The sequence below is a fragment of the Cyanistes caeruleus genome, chromosome 5 (assembly GCF_971803275.1).
Source record: "Cyanistes caeruleus chromosome 5, bCyaCae1.hap1.1, whole genome shotgun sequence".
Classification (NCBI taxonomy): Eukaryota; Metazoa; Chordata; class Aves; order Passeriformes; family Paridae; genus Cyanistes; species Cyanistes caeruleus.
Genome location: NC_141705.1, coordinates 9,172,691 through 9,191,701, shown reverse-complemented (window position 1 = coordinate 9,191,701; position 19,011 = coordinate 9,172,691). Strand labels below are relative to the sequence as shown.

Here is a 19,011-nt window from a genome sequence, read left to right as displayed (position 1 = left end):
GAAAACTTTTTCTACCCTGTGCCCAAACCATAACTCTAAACTGGAGCTGTCCTCAGTGCAAAGGAGCATCTTTCTGTTTTGTACATCTTGCAGCATTCCCTACTGCTCAGTTTAGAGACAGGGAGATGAGAGCAAAGCCACTGCCTTCAGCTGAATTTTTCCCAAGGCAAAGTAGGGGATTGTCAAATCACTGCTAGAGAAAATACAAACAAAAAATCACATGTCTTCACTTCCATACCCTATCCTATCTTTCCAGAGGAGATATTTAAGAAAATACCCTTCATATGCAAGTCAAGCATCTCAGGTCTAATATTACGGGAACAAAAATGCTGATGTGGAAGAAGTTCCCTATTTTTATTTAGGCACTTTGCAAGAAGTGGAAAAAATAAGGGTTGCTTGATTAAAAGAAGTCGTCTTCATGCAGAAAAGATATCCTCCAGTCTGGAGGTTCACTGGTTATTGGCATGTATATACATTGAAAAATAAAAAAAAAGTAAGAAAGTTTAGAATGAAATAGTTATCTGGAGCTAAAAACACTTTTTTAGAGAAAATTAATAAAAAGATAAATTCATCCAAAGACATTATTTATTCATTAAGGGAGTACATTTACCTTCTTTACATTCAGGACAGTGATAATGAGAAAGACATAAGCCATTACATTGAAACATGCAGGCATTGAGTGACCAAGCTAAAGATACTCAAATGTTACAAAAGCAAAGACAAAAACAATGGGAGGTTTTTGTTATCCACTAAATGCCACAGGAAGACAAGACAAAACACTGAATATCTGGGATGACTGCCTCATGGAACGAGCTGTCAGAAAAAACATCTCTTGATCCTAGGCACTGTGCAGAATTTGCTTAAAAATATTAGTGTAACCCTCCCCCAGAATTCAATAGAGACCTAAATATCCTAAATAGGAACAAGCCCCAAGGAACTTAGAGAGGAATTAGAGAAATAGGAGGAAACAAAGAGAATCTTCAAAAACTGTAGGTGTACAGGTATCTGTAGGCAATGAGATATAAGACATTGTATGTGAGGCCTAGAGGAAACACAAAAATAACAAAAAAAGAAAGACTTAAGTGGGGATGAATAATGACATGACAGGCAAGGAAGGAGATGGCTAAAGTAACATATTAGAGAAAATATTAGAAGAATCTTGTAGAAGTTGTCCAAATGAGACTCAAACAATAGCAAGCTGAAAACAGGAAAAAAAAATATAAGACAGTCCTACAAATAATTTAGGAAAGAAAAAAATGTATAAAAACTACAACTAAGTCCTTTCTTGAGGCACATGAGAAACAAGGAGCCTGTCAGGATCAGTAAGGCTACAGTAAGTAAACAAACAAAAGCATAAAAAAGGAAAAAAAAAACTTAAGTAACCTAAAGTCAGGGCAAAACCACCAGAATTATTTTTTGCATGTTCATGTTTATTAGGGAGGAACTTAAAGATATTCTCCCAGTAAAAGGCATTTATTGAATATGTATTAAGAGGATCTGTTTCAAAGCAAAGGACTGCTAGAAAAAAAAAACAAAAACAATACAGAGAAAATGGACTAGTGAAAAATTAGCATACCGCCAAAGAGGATGACATTCAGCCAAGAGTCCTAAGGAAGCTCAAGGACCTCAGAGTTGCACTAATAATTTCAGTATGTTAATGTTTGCTTTGTGCTTCACTAGTACTAGAGGAGCAAATTTCTATTTTTTTATTATTTAATTATTAAGCTTTTTAAAGACAAATTGCAGTTATCCAAAGTGTGTATCAAGAAAATGCCTGAGATGACAAAGTTAGCTAATAGCACTAAATTCTTTCATGTAAAGAGACTGAAGAATGGCAGAAGGACCTTCCAAGATCTAGTTACTGTGCCATATGTTGACAGATATAACTCTGTGTGCAGAGAATTCAAGTGGAAGTGAAAAGCTAGACAGTTGTCACTTCTGGCTTACCCTAACTTTATCAATTTAATTTTAAAAGCCTTATTTTTTTCATTCCTGAGTATCCTTTTTAATTATTTTAATGTTTTGCATTTTAAAAAGCTGTTTTTTGAAATGCTATAAGGAAGGCTGACATGGATGATGAGAACATCTAAATCTCCACAAGCACTCTTCACCATAATGAAAAGTGTGTGTGTGTATGAAGTATTTCTGCTCTAACTATGAATTTTATTTACAATGGAAAATATATAGAGAAATGGATCTCGTGTTTCTTGGAAGTTTTACTGTCACACTAACCCACCTTATCCAAAATGTTGATTTTCCTGGAGAATAAGGCATGCAACATCTTGGCACAGCATAATTCATACCAGAAAGCATGAAGAAAGAGGGAATCACAGTTTAAACAATACTGCCTGATTACACCAGAATGACCTTGAAGAACCAGTTGAGCAATTAGAAAATAAGCACTCAGGGACTGCCATAATTTGCTCTAATAGCCTGTCACTATTGAAATCAGACCTTCAGGAGGCTGACACATTACTAGACAACATACTCCCATCTGTCTCGCAACTGAAGCCTTGGGAAGCCCCACAAACATCATGAAAGTAAGAGTGATGCAAGATCTCAAGAGAGCTCAGGAAAATAAAAGCATAGGAAGGAAATTTAGATTCAATCCACCATCACTGAACCCTAAACTATTCAAAAGAAATGTGATGCTAAAAAGAAAACAAAAAAAGAAGATTGAATCCAATTTCCCCAGAGAAAGAGCAAGAATAAACTACACTGATTTTCTCAGGTGCATTAGGAAAGATAGATTAGAAAAAACCCGATGTTACCAAGAGACAATTACAGCTACACTCAATTCTACAAGGCCTTAATACAATAATTGTATTCCATACCACTTAAATAAGTTATCTTATTTTTATACAGGGAGGTGAAAAATTAAGTTTGTAGAAACATCTATCAGTATCTGAGTCACAGTAATGAAACTTCAGCCTGCTACCCCTCCCAATACCTATCCAGATGTCTTGTCCATGCCACCTGTTCTCCTGCCTGCATTTTAAAGCCAAAGCCCATTTGCCACAGCTTTCCTGTGCTCAGCCTTGCCTCAGGCACTTCCAGCAGGGCACACAGCACTGCCCCAGCTGCCCCTGGGCACCCATCACCCTTCAGCAGCCGCACTCTCAGCTCCCACTCTCTGCTCAAGACCTCACTCCCCGCAGCCCCAGCAAAACCCTGACTTGGGCACGCTCCAGTCGCAGCTTGAGCTGTTCTCTCCTCTCCCAGACACAGCTAAATTGGTGACAGAACTGCTGCTGGCAGCTGAGTGACACTTACAAAATCCCAACTGACTCGAAGATATGAAGAATGATTTCTTTATGCTTTAGTTCAACAGATAGCAAACGATCTGATTTCAGAAAGTGAAAATTTAGGATCTTTCCCCTCTAACTGAACCCAATTTAACGATAAGCCATTGTAAAAGTCAAATGTCTGGTGGATGAGGGAAAAGAATAATGATAAATGTATCAGACATTCAACAGTAGATAACAAACAAAATCTGATGCTGGACATCCCCAGACTGGTAAGACCTGTGAAGGCACACAGGAGGAAGATGATTCTACACACAATGTAGCTGTCTCCATTCTCTAGCAGCAAGCACTGCCAGGGCAACATGCTGGCCAGACCTCTGGCATGGCAAGGATTTAAACACTGCTCTTGAACACAGGCAGGAGTGACTGCAGCCTCTGCAGAGGCAGTAGCCTCTACAAAACATATATTACAGCACTGAATAGGTATTATGATATAAGACACAGCAGTAAACTATCAACACTTCAACACTTATCCCTCCCTTTTTTAAGTCCACATTATACCCAGTTAACATCTGGTACAACCCAGTTTTTCAGAGGAAGAGCAAACCGAAACAGTTCTACTTGGCAGTGTCATCTCTCTTGTCTATGAGATTTCGTATTTTATTTCAACATACTGACTATTTTTCATCTCCTTTAAGAAACCCATGAGCATTTTTAAAGGCATTGGAAATACACTACCATGAGACTAAGCAAAGTACTGCCTCGCTTCTCTCAGAAAAGGTTGTTTTGGCCATACTCTGGACACACCACCCGAAAGCAAGAACAAACTCTTGCACCAAAATGCCATAAGATATCAACTACTGCAAAACTGAAGTTTGAACTGCAAACCAAAGCATATGCCCAATAAAGCAGAACTCTAGAAACATATGTGTATTCCATTATTTTTTCATCAAAGGATGAAAGGGTGGTCTAATACTTAGAGAAACAGTCCAGGGAGGTCTTGGAATCAGCTGTTTACCCAGAAGTACACCCAGGAATCCTCTTGGAGAGGATGACCACATCCAAGTACTTATGGTCAATAACAACATGGCAAAGAAATGCACAAGTGTCCTCAGTCACAGCATGCCTGGGTGTGCTGTGCTCCAGCTGGGCTGGCCCAAGGTCTCTGATGGTACCTGTCCACCATCATTGAAAGTCTGACACCCAAGTGGAGGTGAACAGGAAAATTTTCTAATAGGAGGGAAGACAGAAGTCTGCAGAGATCTTATATTTTGTTTTTAAATAACCCCCAAAAGCACAAGAGCTTTTGTAGTAGGAGAGCTTGACCACTAAAGAAAACATACTAAAATGGTATTTTTAAAAAGATTAAAGGTAAGGGTTTTCTTCCTAGCACTGGAGCAAGGAGAATGCAAAATTAGCATGCCCAACAGCAGGCAGGAAAATAATCAGTAATGTTCAACACATCTCCAGGTTCATTAGCATAGCAACATTCGAGCAGATATCAGAGTTTATTATTATTGGTTTTGAGGGGAAATAAAAGTCTTTTGCCATCAGTTATATGAAGTTTAATTTCAAAGATTTTTGAATCAGTAGCTTGAAAATAGATAAATATTTGATGGGCAAAAGGGAAAATCTTGGAGGTTCCTAGTCCAAATGTAGCTATGGTTTAACATGAAGCAGTAGTGAAACATGTCTTAGTGAAATGAATAAAGATGACCAGTTAGTTTTATTAACTACAAAGTTAAAGGATGAACAAACTAAATAGAATTCCTTCCTGATCTAGAAGCAGGAGTGTTTTCTTTAAGAAACGGACAAATATCTAAATTTTTCATGCCATAATCACACATCTCTAGTGACACTGATCAGAATGTAGCTGCACATCCCAACACAGACTTCCTTGCCACAGAGTCTCAGGATTATAGGAGAGACACTGACAGATAAAGCGGTTGCTGATTATCTGCAACAGTCACCAACAGGCAAAGCTGTGAAGGCTTCATATGCAAAAAGATACTTAGTGTTACTAAGGGGGACAAACTACCAAAAAAAACCAGCACAAGCAAAGATAAGGTGATAATAATTTAAGTTCAAATATCCCTATTAAAGCAGCCAACACTTAATCAGGCCAATCAAGTAACTTTGCAGACTATCAATTCACTTAACCAAGCAATCTGTCTTTGGCATTAATATTCACAAACACCTAAATTATCCTTTCCTAGCCTAGCCTGCATTATTCTAGTGTAGTCCACACACTTGAGATTAGAAATAAAGAAAAAAATACACATAAACAAGTCAGTGATACTACAAGTCAGCCCTTGGTACTCCTCGGAAAAGCTACTGGACTATACATAATTTCAGAGAACCTTTAAAACTTTGTGTCAATTATCAGGGATATAAAAAAGCGAAAGCTGAAAAATAACAAGCATTCCAAGGGGAGTTACAAGGCTTTCATTACTCCTGATATCTACATTTTAAAGAAATTTTGATACTACTCTCAAATATAGATAAACCAGCTTTTAGATATGAAATCATTTAGAAGCAGGAGAAACAGAAGTTGCCAGAAGCTGAACAACAGTCAAGAGTAAAGTGTTCATGAGAAGCTTGTCAGTGCTCCAGAGGGCAGAAGCTCTGCACATGAATACAGCCAGCATGCTGACTCAACCCTTATTTACACTGGTATCTAGTGCACAGCACATCTATCTTCAATAGCTATAGCACCAAGGAGCACATTTGCTGCAGAACGCCACACGAGATACATCAACTAGCTCTGAAAACCAGCACGTTAGCAATTCATGCACCATCCTGTGTACATGCATTTGGATGGGGCAGGCTGAAATCCTGTGACTGTGGAGCACACCAGCCCTTTGTCCATCATGCTCAGCCAGAGGCAATTACATAGCCAAGGGCTAAACACAGGAAATGACCTATGAAGATAGAAGGAGGAAGAGACACAATGCTGGGTGTAAGAAAAGATTGTTCATCTAACTTGAGAATTCATACTCACTTTGTTAGTTAAGACAAGCAAGAGACAGAAACATGCAATGCAGAGAGCCAGTACTACGATCAACTGCAAATCCAAATCTTTGCAAGGAGCTAAGAAGGCTGTTGTTGAAGTCATTCAGCTTAGCCCTCCAACAGGTGAAATATGATACTACTTCATATTAGGGACAATATATTAAGATATACTTGGCAATAGACAGTCATCATATTAAACCAAAATGAGGTACTCCCTATCCAAGCATCTTCACAGAAGGTGCTTATGAGCAAAACTGTTTCTCTCTTTTGAATTGTGCTACTGCCAAAATAAACTTTTTAAGATCCCAGGTTAAATCCTCTTCCTATATAACTATTAGTTTTCTTATATGAATAACGAGGAAAAATACAAATAAAATTAACACGATGAGATTTCAACAATTTTAGTGACACTTCTATTGCAATTTTAGTCTTTTTAATGTAGTAACATTGACTTTCAGTGTTCTCCTTACTAAGTAAAATCATACCATTATAGAATCTGACTAACCTGTAAGACAGGTTCTCTGAAGGCTTCCCTTCTTCAACAAGTTGTATTATTAAAACTTCTCACTTAGCTTTAAGTAAACATAACACTTTTTCATAGTTAGTAAAAACTAGTCCTAAAGTAAATTGATGTCAAGCAAGCTGACAAGATGAGGGTGGAGAGGCTTAATCTAGAAAGTGCCATTACCCTGCATGTTCGTTATGAAGCAAGTGTACCACGAAAGGATCAAATCCCCAAAATTATTCCTCTCCCCACACCCCCAAGATCTCAAATCTGAATTACTTCTTTTCCAGTAAACAGTAAAATCCATGAAGACCTTTAATACTAAGTCAAAATGTCAAGGGAGTTTTCAACAGAAACAGAATTTCAAATAATACTTTTTCCAGCTGAAGTCTTTGTTTTTATAGAAGATCAATCTATAGAGAGGAATTACAGAAGTAGCAGGCATTTACTGTTCAAAAAGACCAATACTTTCTGGTTTAGCAACAGTTATGGGTTAAGAGTGAGGTCAGGGGGGTGGGGAGGCTGTCCCCATCTCACCCATTTCAGGAGATATCCTAAATGACAAGATAATAAGATATCCATGACTACAAGTGTCTACTACCTCCTGCTAGAGCTCAAGTCTACTTGGCCAACGAGACTTTTTCCCAAAGAATTTCACTAAGACAAAACTATTTACAGGCTTTTCACAGGGGTGGGGAAGGAAGGATGTTCATCACCTGTACACAGAGCTGTTTTTCAAAATGAGACATATTAGTAGCCTGAGAAATTTAAAGGCATTTTTTCCCCCACAGTTTGTAAAAGTGATCATCAAGCACTGTCAGCTTCTGGCGGATCAAATACACGGATGAGTTCTAAGAATCTGCACAAAAAGTATACATAATTAAGTTTTTGTTTGCCCAGACATACACAAAACCTTTAAAAATAGAGCAGGGAGGAAGGAAATCAGACAGCATTGGAGAATGGAGAACTGAAAGAAAAATCAGTTTTCTCTCTACTTCAGTTCTGTAAGACTCAAGTCCTCTGAAAATTAAGCAAATCATCACTTCTGGTAGATTTACACAGAACTGATTATTTACCTGCTGCATTTATTTTTCCTTTGGATCCTCAGTGCCAAAATAAAACTTTTCTACTGTAGCACAGTAATCAGAACAGACTCACATCTAAACAGTTATTTAAAACGCACAAACCCATCAAACTTGGAGGGACAAAAATCTATACTCAGAAACACAGCCATCTTAAATTACATGATCTACACTGTAAAGAAATGTGCATGAAACTCCCCAGGGAAAGATTTTTTTTTTCCTCAGTAGTACCTCAAAAAGACAACTTTGAAGTAATACGTTGAAAAGAACACACATACTGTTACTCTGTAATGAGTTTTAAGGAAGTAACATCTATACTCTGTGCCATTCCTCCCACGCATTCTTCAACAGCACACTCGGTTTTCTTTTAGCTGAATCAACCTAAACTACATCTTTCAGGAAATGAGCACCTCTTAGGAAATAAGGAGTTCACAGGTTATAGTGCCACAACATGAAAATGTTAGCACACAAAAAAGCCATGATCTCTACAGGAATTGGCAAGAATTCACAATCCAAAATTAAAAAGATGAAACTGATCTGTATCCTGTTCTAAGAGAGAACAATCTACATTCACGTAACTAAAAATGGAAGTTAAGGCAAGTTTTTATTCAAATAAGTTTTTCTGATCTATTTTACTTTATTGAACAAAGTCAAATTACTTCCTTGGCCATTAACTTGAATGATGCCAACTTTAACTATTCCATGAAACTTACAGATGGGTATATTCATCCCTGCCTCAATCACTGCCACAGAATTCACCTCCCCTGGTTTTTTAATGTGAACAACTGATCACTATCAAATAATATCCTAAGGGGAAAAAAAAAACAAAAAACAAATAAAGAGTTCTTTTGTAGAATGGAGTGTACAGACCCTACCCTGCTGTGTTCCAGCGATGTTCCTGAGTTGAATTCCACCACTAAAACCAAACCTACACAAGCTGTAATTAAGAAGTGTATCTAAGCACTGCCTGGTACATGATCTCATGAAATTTGTCTTGACAAAGGCCGAAGACCTTCCTGAACTAATTACTGTTGGATGCTTTCTCCATGAGATATGATCTGGCATAAACCCTATTTAAAAACTGCAAGCAGCAAATCATCTCTAACAAAAGTCATATAGGCTAAGAATCAAACATCAAGTAGTGCTCTTCATCATCACTGTTACATATCCAGGTGCTTTTATGTGATGAGCCATTTTCTCCTCATGTTCCGAGAAATTGGAAAGGGTTAGACAACAGGCCTTTGGAAGTCAGGGACACAGACAATTACATCATCCTTCCTACAAAGTACTCACTGGTAATTCTGCTGGATACCCAATAACCTCCCACTCGACACCACTATGAAAGATTAAATGACCAGGATAGGGGTTTTTTTTGGTTTTGTTTTGGTTTTTTTTGTTTTTTATATTCACAGAATATTGTGCACTCAGACAGAGGCCATCAACACAGTCATCCTAAAGGTCATGCTACCAAAATCACATGAAATTTGACAACACTTCCATGAATACTGTTTTCAGCATATTAACAAATACTGGGTTTTGATATGCTCAGAGTTCTGACTATCCCTCTCTAAATCATTATCTCCCTAGAAAATTTATCAATATAATTTCATGTTTTGTTCCAACACAAAAAGACAAAAAGCATTACCACAATTCCTTATAACCCACTAGCAAACCCATTACTGAAGGTATTCCCTGACAAGAAACTGGAAGATCCATGTCATCTGGAAACAAAAATACTCCTATTGTATTTGAAATCTAACAAGATGAAGTCTCCCTTACTTTTTCAAAAGCAGTGAACAGTGCGTGCATTGCTGCCCCATCCTGAAGATAAAACTGCCCAGCTGTCATGGCCCTGACCACGTCCCTTCTCAGGGATGAAGTGTCCAAGCAAAGGTTAATAATGCCATAGTTAATCTGACTGCAGTCTCTGGTGGTTAATGGTTAATTGCCTTCCAGCAGAGAAGGATCACTACAGGAGAAAGCAACAGATCCCTGATGCCATGAAAAGTGTCTACACTTGCAAATCCCAACTTCTCATTTTGTCTTCCTTTAAACCTAAAACTGTCTCACCTTACAAAAATCTAAAAGCATTAGAATCACAATTTCTACCATGCTCACACTTATAAACAAATACTAGAAAAATATATAACATCTACCATACAGAAATACATATTGTACTGCAAGAAATGAAAGATTTTGCTCTTGGGAGCAGGAGGGGGAAGAGAAACCTAAACTAACACTTTTATCCAACTGTCAAGCTTTACTTTGCAAACTGCAGCATCACTATTTGTACAAATGGCAGCTGCAGCTGATGAGCCATTTCCTAATAGCATCATAAATAGAGGAAAAATTCACTTCCGCAGCAAAATAATATTATTTTGGTCATTAAAAATATTTTTTAAAAAATCTACATTTAAGCTTAAGGGAGTACGTTAAAACAGAACTTAGCATACAAATACTACAGCCTACCAAGTTTAATAAATAATGACACTTCAGCAAAGAAATGGTGAAGATAGCAAGAATCAAAGCCACATATTTTGAACTAAAATTTGAATACCAGTCAGAAAGCTGCAAACCGTAACATAAGCTTGTGTTCATCTTCTTTATGTCTTCATTTTTCTCAAAGAAAAACATTTTTAAACAGAACAGAACTCAACCAACTACAATAAGCATGAGGCTATAAGCTCTTAAACTGTGTGAAACCAAGACAATATAGCATGCCTATACTTGTGCAACCAGCTCGGCTAAATAAGACCATTTATTCAGATTAAAGCCAGCAGAATTAATATTCTCATCTTCTTTGCATTTTATGTTGCACCGATCTCAGGTACTGCATGTAAATTAAGAATACATTACTAGAAATTGGTTATTTTTGAAGATGAGTAATTGTGGACAAGCCTATTTAATTATTTGTATTGATGATTCCATGATTTTTTCTCTTTCATTATATTCAACCCATTACTCATAATTTACACTTCCAACTGCCAGAATTTTTCAATTCCCATCCCCAAATCAAAAAACTGCACAACATAAAGGTGCATTGACACTGAAAAGCATCTTATTTGGTATTTGCAATCAAAGAGCCTTTCTCAGATTAATTCTCTATCAGCACTGGGAAGTGAACAGGGATTTTGTTATACCAATGGCTGATGCTCATCACTACAACTGTGAAAAGGAAACATAATTCCAAGATGCTCACAGTGCTTTCAAGAGACACTGGAAAGGAAGTATTAGTGCTGCCTCACAGCCCTCTGGAGGAGACCTCATTTGGTCAACCAGCCTCAAGAAATTCCAAACTGGAACAGACATGGTGACAGCCAAACTGGGTCGTCAGCAAGAGGCCTGCCTCGTTTAGCTTAGCAAAGCAATGCAGTTCTCTGCGAGGGTACTGGGGACGGGCAGAAAACAACAATTAAACCAAGGACAGGGAAGCAGTGTCCTGGAATACACTCAAACTGAAGGACAAGATTATCAGTCACAGCACGAAGGATATGAAACAGAACTGAATATATGGACAGTGAAGACCTATTTCAAATGAAGTTGAATCAGCTAGTGAAAGGCATTTTACATTTTTCTACAGATAGATATAATCAAAACAGCTGCCCCAATCCCTTCACATTTTTATCGTCATTCACATAAAAAAAAAGCTTTGCAGCCACCCAAATACATCTGCAACTCAATTGTAATATAAGAGCTGCCTTTGTCTTCTGGGTGTCTTTTTCAGCAGCAGGGGAGAGGAAGGAAATGTTGTCTACAAGAGTTGTTACAAAGCTCTTACATATCTTTTAAAACTGCACTTAAAATGAAAAGAAAAAAAAAGTATTTTGCATAAAGATATGGAAAATTTGCAAGATAAAGCAAACTTGAAAGCCTGAAACCAATGTAAAATCATAGAAGGAGGAAACCAGGTCTTCCACTGGTGGATGTGCAGGAATTAACTGTATTTAGTGAGTTTCAGCGCAGCATTAAATGCTATCCTCTAGCTGACAAGTGCAATGGCAGCAAGCATACAAAACACCAGAACTAACTTAGGTGTAGACAAGCTTCCACTTGAGTGAAAACATACTTGTTACCTGCAATACTTGCATGTGCAGCTACCAAGAACTCAGGCTTTCCAGGGGGAAAGGGGAGGGAAGGAAATTTTGTTTTAATTACACACATTACAAATTCTTTAGAAGAACATACCCCTTCCCAGATGCAATAATTCCCTTCTTTGTAGCTAAATATGACACAGCAGAACACAGCCAATCCACCTCCTACCAGGATCCTGCCTTTTCTGTTCTAGGAATATGTTCAACATTTTCCCAGTGATTTCGCAGCCACGTGCTAAAAAAAGGTATCAAAAGCTAGTAAGGAACACGATTCAAGCATTCATTTTCCCAAGTACAACGAGCAAAGTGTTCCAAGCAAGTAGTTAGAACACCCCAAAATTCTCTCAACTAGTCCTGACAGGTAACAACCACGCACATAAATTTTTTCCTAGTCAGAGTTGTTGGAGCTTTAATCTGTTGTTACAACTTCAATCCTGAACAGAAATATGTTAAATTAACAGAATTACACAAAACCAACTCAACCCCAAGATGCGCCAGCAGTTTCCTTATGAACAGTAGAAAGCACTCATCCAAAGGCAAGTTTAAGATGTGGAAGACAACATCTAGGAATTAAGTACCTGATTATGTAACTTCAATGCTACAACTGTAGATTTCCTACTCCAGGAATTAAGGTACAAGAAAATTACTTCACTTGTTAACTGTTAAAGGGTTAAACATACATCCTCCTGACAGCAAAATCTCATAAAGCATTAAGTAAGCCGCATTCTGAACATGGGAGAGGCCAATTTCAGAATGACCCACCAAATGCAATTTCTAAAAGTAGCCATGTTTTTCTCTCAACAGGAAAAAAAAAAATGCCAGGAAAATTACATATGCTGTACTAGGATATGACACTGACAGTACAAGCCAGAGAAATAATTCTCTCATTTCAATTCTGCAAAAATCAGCATCATTAAGAAGCAGAATCCTAGTTTTAATAATTAAGAGCAATCAGCAAAATTACAGAACACGCAGCAAGTAAGCTTTAACATTGTAACTGCATTTAAAGGCTGTGTTTCTAAGGAATCATTACAAAGTTAATAAAACCCCAAGTTAAACTAATATCTACGGAGGATTACCTCAGTCCTTGCACTTCATTATCTTCAAACTGTTGAGCTCTCAATGCTCACCATACACACACATATCACATCACTTACTAGTTTCTTATGGTCACATGAAATACACTATTGGAACACAACAGAGGGTTTGCTTCAAGTACCACCATGGGAGGGAACAGATATTTACTGAATCAAATGAGGAAATGTCTAAAGCTTGAAGTCCTTTGACCCAAATTTACTGCTGCAACTCAAGAAACAGAGATCAGAGCATCCAAGGAGTCTATTCAGTTACCCCTCACCAAAATGCAGGGGTGTAAATGGCAGGAAGATAACAATGATTCCAACACACATAGAAGGAACAAAAAAGGAAAAGTGGCATCTCCAAAACTTTCATCTGGAATGTTCCCTGATCCAAGGATGAAAAGGTTATAAGGAGACAGTGAGAGTTATAAGGAGACAAATTTGTCTTGGACTGGATTTGTAAAAACATTTGCCTCTATTTCCTATACTGAGGACAATTACAAGGAAAACATACAGTGCACATAATTCTACATTACAGAGTCTTAGAGGTTTTGAGATTTGGGTTGTGTGGTTTGTTTTGGTGGGATGAGGCATTAAGGAGAAGCAGGAGGCAGCTGAGCCAAGACATCTCTGACTGCCAAGTCTTTAGGGCAATTCTAGAGGAGACTGCAGAAGACAAAGCCAAGTAAACAGCTGTATCAGAAAAAACACCCTAAAGAACAAAATGTATACTGGTCCTGCTTGGGGGCACACTGCTCCAGATGTTCTTTGCCTCTTTCAGACCCAGGAAAATAAAAGCTGTTAAATGGTCATTCACCACACCAACCACTCTTCAGGGATACTACTGGGAACAATAGAGAACAAGTAAGAATCAGCTCAGAGAAGCAGAAACAAATTCTCCTTGCAGACAACCACATTAATTTTAAAATGCTATCAAAGGAGAGCTTTGGCTTCTCTGACCATGTGATGAGGTTCCGTGTGCCAGAAGGTGAGAATATAGAAGATTACAAGGAACTGACATACAAAAAAAGCCTTTCCTGGTTGTCAGCTTGAAGGAAGACTATTTTTCATTATGATCATGAGCAAAACATCAAGAGTTCGAAGATGATAGGGCAAGAGCCTGGAAGTAAGTACAAGTATTTATTCACAAAAATGCATAAAATCCAAGTAACCAATCCATCAGTCTTAGACAAATGCATACTAATGTGCAAAGCGTAAGAAAAGGAACTAGAATTCTCTGAATGGGATTAACACTATGATCTACTATTCCACAAGACTAGTAGATTCCACATGATCACACTACTCCATTAGAGTCCCTTTCCCACTGGAATACTACCAGAAAAAAGATCCAGTCAGCTCACCAAAAAACACAACAAAAAACTGAACATGCAAACAAAATCTCAAACCAAATAAATCCAAGTACTGAGAAGTGCTATGCCCTACATCTGAAGGACACAAGTATCACAAATGCACAGAGCAGTATAGTGCAAGTCTGCAAATTATAAAAAGAAGAAAGCACATCAGTGCGATCAAGCTGCAACCTTACCACAGACCATCAAAAAAGGCCAACAGATAGATGTTATCCTTTCTGAAAGGGGAAAAAAATCCATGACTTTTTGATACATGGATCTAATAAGAACCTAGGCACCTACCAGGAATGGCTCAAGGAATGTACATTTTAAACACAGAAAGCAACTGGAGACACATCCTTTAGCTGTAGCAGCAATAAAAAAAGTAGTTGACAGTAAACAATAAGTCACTGGAAATGAACCATCAATTAAATGATTACTGAAGAGGGAAAGGAAGGAAGAACAGCAACAGACAGATTTCAAATCACTATATAAGAGCTCACAGATGACAAGTCTATGGCAAGGAAGAGTTAATTCTCAAATGACACAATAGAAACAAACAAATTCAAGAAAACCAAGCACAGCAAGAGAATAGAAAACATAGCAAGAGAATAATGACTCAGAAAAAGCACACATAAAGGGAGTAACAAGCTTAACAATGGCAAGAGAATAAGAGGGACAAATATGAAAGGCTAAAGGCACAATACAAGAATTCTTATAAAACAGCTTGAGGGTACTAAGAAATCATTCTATCAGTATACTACTACTACTAGAATTTCTTCATTACTGAATGAAGAGAGAAAACACATGGATGAAGAACAAGTCCTCACCAAAGAGATCAAATACAAGCAGGTGACCAGCACAATTAGCCCAAGTAAATGAGTAAAAATATCCACCCAGAAATCACCTGACTATTGGAAAGAGCTATACTTATATTTTTTTCCAAGTAGGCTAGATCTGATAGCATTCAAGAAACTTCCTCAGGAAATCCTTTGAGCCACCTCAAAATCAATAATCTTATCTTTGAAAACCGATGGAGGATGTCTTAGATAATCAGAAGCTTAGAAAAATGTGAACTATTTAAACCCTGTTTTTAAAACAAAGAAACAACCTCACTCCTCAAAGAAAACCCAATCCTCCACCCCAAAAAAAAAAAATTTAAAAAACCCCAAAAACTGGGGGAGAAAAAAAGGATAGTGAAGGTAGAAATACCTGAGGAATGGCTTGTCTTCAGTTACCAGAAAAATCTAAATATACTCAAACAATCTATTTAAGCACTTAGATGATATAGAGAGGAGGAACAGCCACCTTGGTTATATCAAACCAGTAAAACTTTCTTCAATGAAAGATTTACACAGGGAAGGAAGAATAAATGTCATGATTTACTTGATTAATGTCTTTCACAGCCTTAAGTACTGAAACTTTCTCATGACCAAATTAAATTGCAAGATCTTGACAATTACCATGAATTTCAAAATAGATCTAAGTGACTACATGCAAAAGAGGAGTCAACAAGGTCAGACTGATGGAAAAAACTAATGCTACCTTGGGATGCATAGCTTATATGACACAGGACATAATCCTTTCACCTAATATTGCTCCAGTAAGTCTCAGAGGGACTACTGCAACTCATTCTGAACACAGGTCTTCCAGCCAGACAGGAACAGCTGGAGAAAAGCCGCAACAGAACTACCACCAGACACAGACAATATACCTGCCAGAAAAGGCTGACAGAACTGTGGACACCAACCTTACAGACCAGAAAACTAAAGAGAGAGGAAGAATCAGTTCTCTCTATCCAAAGCAAACAGAATAAGCAACAGAATGTTTGAATTTTGGGAGAATTCTATGCAATAGAAAATTAACAGCAAAGTAGTTAAGAGTAAAAATAGGCTGTTTGGTGAGGTTGTGGTGTCTCTATCACATAAGTCATTTTAAGAGCAGGTTAAACAAATAAGTAAGAAAAGCAGCATCAGTATTGTCTCCACTGGCCAGAAGACAAATGAATGAAATAAAAATAAGCATGGAAAAACCTTGAAGTTAAGACTTTAGAGGACTGATAAGAGATTCTGGAATATTACAATCAATTTTGGTGTCAGATTTAAGAAGCTAGTTTACTAGCTAGCTGCTTGGATTTTTGTCCACTTCCTAGAGTGAAATTAAAACCCCCAAAACAACAACAATAACAAAAAATATCAACAAAAAAAACACAACATGAAACGATCTTAAAGAAAATCAGTTGTATTCTTCACACAAATCATCCACCCTTTAATATGTATCAAGGTACATAATTACAAATACTAATGTGCTTTAGTATTTTAGAAGAAGATGAAAAGCTCAAGAATTAGTGGATTCTACCTAAAATGATTCACAGAAGGAAAAACAGGGCAAAAAAGCTCAACTCCCCTGGGAACTACCCAGCTTCTGATACAACCATAGTGGTCAGACTACCTGCCTGCTCAGTGCCTGCTCATCAGTTACCCACACACTTGCTCTCTCTCACAAATGCACAAGTAAAAGTGTGATTAGGAAAATGGAAAAAAGCCAAGTTAGAAGGATAAATCCACACAGTAGCAGTGGGACACACATCCTTTCTGCCTCTCCTACCCCTATTTACAGCAATATAGTGGAGTTGTAAGCCTATCCAGTATAATTTCCAGCTAGCCAGGCCAACTAATTCAGGAGGTCTGACCATGCAGACTGGTTTTCTATGAAGACGAGTTACAGACATCCTTCCTGTTCAATACTGTCAGTCAAATTTTACTTTAGAGGAAAAGAATCCCAGCAACATATCGGAAGGGCAGACACAACAGGTGCCAGAACGACATCTTCCAATGATCCTTTCATGCTTTAAAGACAGGGATTTGTGCTCCACTAAACTCCTATTAAAGCCCACTAAGCAGAGACACCTACAAAAGAAATAATCACCAGACTTAACACTTTTCTGATCATGTAGTAACACTCATTAACAGATTACTGCTATAGCTGTGCAAACTCATGTCGCAAACATCACCTCACACAATATCCATTTTGGTTAAAAAATTAAGACAAGGACAATTTCTAGCCATAAATAAAGTCTTAAGAGCATCAAAAAAGGCAGTTCATTACATCAACTATTTTTTGTTTATCATGAGTTAATACCAACACTAAGAAAACTTTGCCTGTAACTTCAGAAAGTTAAACTACTCAAGCACACTATACAAAGAATATATTTGTGGCAGAAGTGTCAGCGACAGGATTTTTGCAAGCAAAATAAAACAGTGAAGACTAACTTCCTGTTATAAAAGCAAGGAAATACACGAGTAACAAAGAAACCACAGAAATTTTTTTTCCATCAGACAAATTCATCCCTAACTTGGGAGAACAATTAAAATGTAAAAGAACAATTATTCAGGAATTACTATTTAATATTAGGACAATTCCTCACATACCAAGGGCTGGAGTGGGAGTGTTGATCTGCTGGAAGGTAGAAAGACTCCGCAGAGGAATCTGGACAGGCTGGATCAGTGGGCCCAGGGGTCTGAGGTTCAGCAAGGCCAAGTGCCAGGTCCTGCCCCTGGGTCACAACAACCCCTGCAGTGCTACAGGCTGGGGCAGAGTGGCTGGAAAGGGCCCGGTGGAAAAGGACCTGGGGGTGCTGATTGAGAGTGGCTGAACACGAGCCAGGAGTGCCCAGGTAGCCAAGAAGGCCAATGGCTCCTGGCCTGGGTCAGCTGGGTACACCAATCAGTGTGGGCAGCAGGAGCAGGGCAGTGACTGTCACCCTCAGCACTGCTGAGGAGGCCTCACCTCAAGTCCTGGTGTTCAGTTCTCTGCCATTCACTGCAAGGAAGACACTGAGGTCCAGAGAAGGGACACTGAGCTGGTGAGGGGTCTAGAAGGTAAATCCCATGATGAGTGACTGAGGGTGCTGGGGGTGTTTAGCCTGAAGAAAAGGAGGCTCAGAGGTGATATGACGGCTTTCTACAACTGCCTGACAGGAGCATGCAGCCAGCTGAGGCTCAGTCTCTTCTCCCAGGGAACCAGCAACAAGACAAGAGGAAATGGCCTCAAGCTGTGCCAGGGGAGGTTTTAGGTTGGACATTAGAAGGAATTTCGTTGTGAAAACAGTTGTTAAACATTGGAATGGACTGCCGATGGAAATGGTAGTCACCATCCCTGAAGGTGTTCAAGAAATGACTAGACATGGCACACGTTGCTATGGTTTAGCTGACGTGGTGGTGATCAGTCAAGGCTGGACTCCATGATCTCAGAGGTCTTTTCAAACGTAATTGACAATGTGACTCTGTATCCTCCATTTTGTAACATTGTACACAATTTATTTATATGCTATTTCACAAGTTAAGACTTCATGGAAAAAGCCCTTCATAAGGATGTTGACCTTCTCAGGATTATCACAGATATAAACAGGGTTTGGAGTAAATTTCTTTGATTTTTTTTTTTAGTGTTTTTGGTACAAAGGAGGTCTAACACCAGTTAGGATCCTCTAGGCTTTAGCAGAGCAGACTCAGACTACCATGAACTTTTGCAGTTTAGCAATCAAATCATCAGTAACATCTTAACAGTAACATCTCATCAGTAACATACTGACTGAGGATGAGCCAATCTCACCAACAGGTAACACCAAGTGCAACCCACTGACTTCAGA

The 19,011-nt window shown here is 38.2% G+C and overlaps 1 protein-coding gene across 2 annotated transcripts in view; it reads right to left on the bottom strand.

The window, feature by feature from the left end:
* FAM193A (family with sequence similarity 193 member A) overlaps positions 1 to 19,011 on the bottom strand; it is a 77,211-nt gene that overhangs the window by 46,437 nt on the left and 11,763 nt on the right. The gene's annotated exons all lie outside the window — the stretch shown is intronic.